This window comes from Heterocephalus glaber, unplaced genomic scaffold, assembly GCF_053883595.1.
Source record: "Heterocephalus glaber isolate CG9 unplaced genomic scaffold, H.glaber_assembly_v1.0 deba00000071, whole genome shotgun sequence".
Taxonomy (NCBI): Eukaryota; Metazoa; Chordata; class Mammalia; order Rodentia; family Bathyergidae; genus Heterocephalus; species Heterocephalus glaber.
The window spans coordinates 9,645,042-9,648,945 of record NW_028258137.1 but is presented as its reverse complement, the minus strand read 5'-3'; positions in this window follow the sequence as shown (position 1 = coordinate 9,648,945).

Here is a 3,904-nt window from a genome sequence, read left to right as displayed (position 1 = left end):
CTCCTTTCAATGCTGTCAGCTTGGGATTCATGTACTTTGAAGTTTTGTATTTTGACATACACTTTAGAATTATTATGTCTTCTGGATGAAAACTTGGTCTTGACCTTTCCATCACTGTAATATGGCTCACTGTAATATTCTTTGTCTTGACATCCATCTGCTGATGCTACTATGGCCTCTCTGATTTCATAATCATCACACAGTTTGAGATCTTTGGTATTTTTAAATTACCTGTTTATTTTTTTATTTAAGAAGGTCCTTATTTACTTTTTCGTAGACCAGATACTTACATTGACTTTCTTTTAGTAAGCATGTAGTTGAGCCTTGCTGTTATTTACTGTTTGACAATCTGTGTTTTAATTGAACTGTTGGCTTATGTTTAATTCAGCTATAAATATGGAAGTAACATTTACCATCTGCCATTAGTCCTCTGTTTGTCCCAGCTGTTCTTTATTCTTTTTCATCTTTCTCTTGGATTGCTTATATTTACTATTCCACCTTATCTCAACTCTTGGCTCATTACTTTTTTGGCATTTTAAGGTGTATCCTTTTCTTTTTCTTATGGTTAACAAATGTTTCTTTATCACAGTGTAACTTCAAAAATATTACAATATATTAAAATATAAGAACATTACAACAATATACTGTCATTTATGACTTCCATCCTTGTACTGTTGCTGTCATTCATATCATTTCCACAATATATTGTACACACGATATATTATTTTTGCATTTAGTTATATTCTTAGAAAGTTAAAAATGAAAAAACATTTTTTAACACTTATCCAGATATTAACCACTTCTAGCATACTTCATTTTTGTACATTAATTGTCCAACTATGTTTATTTAACTTCCATTTTTCAAGAATTGTCTTTAACTTTTCTTGGTGTGCAGGCCTGCTGGTGATTTTTCTGCTTTTCTTTGAAACTTTTCATGTTGCCTTCATTTTGAACGATAATCTTAAAGTATGAAATGTAAATTTAACATATTTTTAATTTCTTTGTAAGCAAAATAATTTCCCATGGTTTCCTGATTGAATAGTTTTTCCATAAATCTGCTTTAACTCATATCTTTGTGCATGTAACATATATTATTTTCTTTTACAATACTTTGCCATTTCTCCTTGTTTTCAGCAATTTACTTGTGATATTCTATAGTGAGGTTTTGATTTTTATCCTGAATGGATTTTGTTGAGTTCTTCAAAACTGTGCTTATAATTTTCATCAATTTGAAAAATGTGGGCCATTGTTTCTTTAACTATATTTTGTGTTCTCACAATTCATCTCTCCTGAGACTCCAGTGATTGTATTTTTACCATTTAGTATTGTCACAAAATTCACGGATGAAAATCTTTTAAAACTCCATGGTAGCAAAATGTGAACTCTGCTTACGTGAGCTGGCTTCATCTTTATCACTCCTACTGGGAATAAGCAAAGGTTTCACTCAGAAATAATGAGTTTAATTGCTAGGCACTGCCCAGACCCTGCTGAGGCACTTTATAATAGATGGCACATGCAAGGTGTGAATTCAAAACACATTTTGCACTGTTTCAGTAAGAGATTGTGTTGTTGATGTTCTTAAATCTGCTATTTTCCCTGAAAAAAAGCAATCATTTTAGTATACAGAGTGAGTCAGAAAAATTTTAAAAATGAGCCTACTTGCAGTGTAGTTGTGTTGAGACACAGGATCGATATTAAATAAATGCGAAAAATGCAAGTGGACCTTCCAATGCATAATCTAAAGCCTACAACATAACAACACGCTGGTCACAGAAAGGAGAAGCATTTGGTCATTAGTTTGAATTCTCTCCACTGTATCACTTGTTTCCTTAATGATTTATGGTCAGCATCTGGATCCTGTCCTCCTTCGTCTCCGTGATACTGAGACCTGTCTTCATCAGACAGCTTGATGCCTGGAGGGCTCTTGTCTGCCCCTGTGGTGCTGTCTGTCTGTCTGTCTGTCTAGGGGATAGTTTGTCTGACTGCCTGGGCCTTTGTATGTTCAGAGGTCTGTCTCTCTGTCGCAGGGGTTGCCCGCCTGGCTTCCTAAGGGTCCAACTGGCTGACTGGGACGCTGCTGTGTGCCTTAACACATTTCCAGCACTCAATACTTGTGTTGTTGAAGTATAATTTTAGTATCTATAGTATGTATAACTTAGTGTGACATATTTATATAGGTTGTAATGTATATGAATTATCATGATAGTCCTGAGACCTAATGATATTTAATAATGTAACATTTTCATGGTCTACTGTGTACCAGGTGCTATTTTAGGTGTAAAATTGGGTCACTTAATCTCCCAGGGACATCCAAGCAAGGTAGGCACCACTATTAACATCCCTACCACACTGATGAAGAAAGGCAGGCTCAGAGAAACTCGTCTTTCCCTAGCCAGGCTACAGTGACCTGTTTGATAGGCCCTGTTAACACTGGGCACTGAGATACCCTGTTTGTCTGGACTTAGAGGGGATGCTCTTCACCAACCTAAGTTCACAGACCCAAGAGTTACATACAGAGTATTATTTTATTATGTATTTATATGCATTTATATATTTATATATTATATTTATATTTTATTATGTATCTATATTTATATACATTTTAATTATATAAATTAGTAAATGCTTAAAGTTTATAATTACTCAAAATTCATTATGTATTAATTTTTACTTTATAAAGAATACTAACAGTATATTGGCTATATACATTTCTTATAAAATCATTTTATTTACTGTTTGCATTTACATATTTTTCTATATTGTATGCATTTTCTTATGTTAGTTTATGCTTAACATGTTTATTATATATTGCTTTTCTAAACTTATTAGGTAAATATATTGTATTATACATAAATTTATATATTGCTTCTATGTTATATATATATTACTTATCTGTTACCTATTGTATATAATAAGGTATATAGTGTCACATCAGTAATTGGTATTCATTGCCTTAATTATAATTAAAACAATTATACCTAGTACCAAAGGCTTCCACTTAGCAATCGCTCTAAGTAGGCTAAGTACCTTTACTCGCTTCAGTTCAAGCAATCCTCACACCCCAGGCATGTAACTTCGGGTCAGTGCTTCACAGTGGGGAAGCCATGGCCCGGGGCACTTGAGATGCTATAGCGTCCAGGAAGCCTCCGACACAACCCCAGACTTATCATCACAGGGAGTGACAGCTCATCCGGTCACCCAGCCCAGGAGCTAGTCTGGCCGGCCCAACATCAGGTGTTGCCTGCAGCCCTTCCACCGCTGCCCCAGCCGCGCCCTACCCAGAATTTAGCCCCCCGGTGATGGAGCTGGGGCTCCACAAGGATAGGCCCTCTGGGGCTTCACCTGGTGGGGCTGGGTGTGGGGTGTCACTCAACTGTCCAGGGAGAGGCCAGAGACCAAGAACGGGCGATTTGTAGAGCAAAACAGATGGAGAGTCACAGACCCAAAGAGCCACGCAAAGGCAGAGCCTGAGAGACTCAGGGGTGGAGGGTGAGACGCGGAGACCAGGATAGGCGCGTTGGCACCGCGCTCGCCCTCGTTCTCAAACTGTCAGTTTGGAGCGCCTTCTGCTGGTTGCACGAGTCCCTCGCAGCCCTCGCTCTCCACGCTTCCCGAGATGGGAGGATGCGACCCAGCCCCTGCGTTCCTCCTCTGTATTTCGAAGCCACTGAAGACTGTCCAGGGGACCGGTCCTTGCCGGGGGCCGTCGAGCACGTTCCCTGTCCTGCCAGCCAATAGTGTCGCGTAGAGGGCGGCGAGGCTCTGTCGTCAGCCAACGAGGACGTAGAAACCCCTCAAAGCCACGCCCACAAACGTACCCCTCCCCGAGAGGCCTGGAAGCCTAATCTGCATGGCTCCGCCCACAGACCGAGGGTAACTAAGTGGCTCCTCTTGATGAACACTG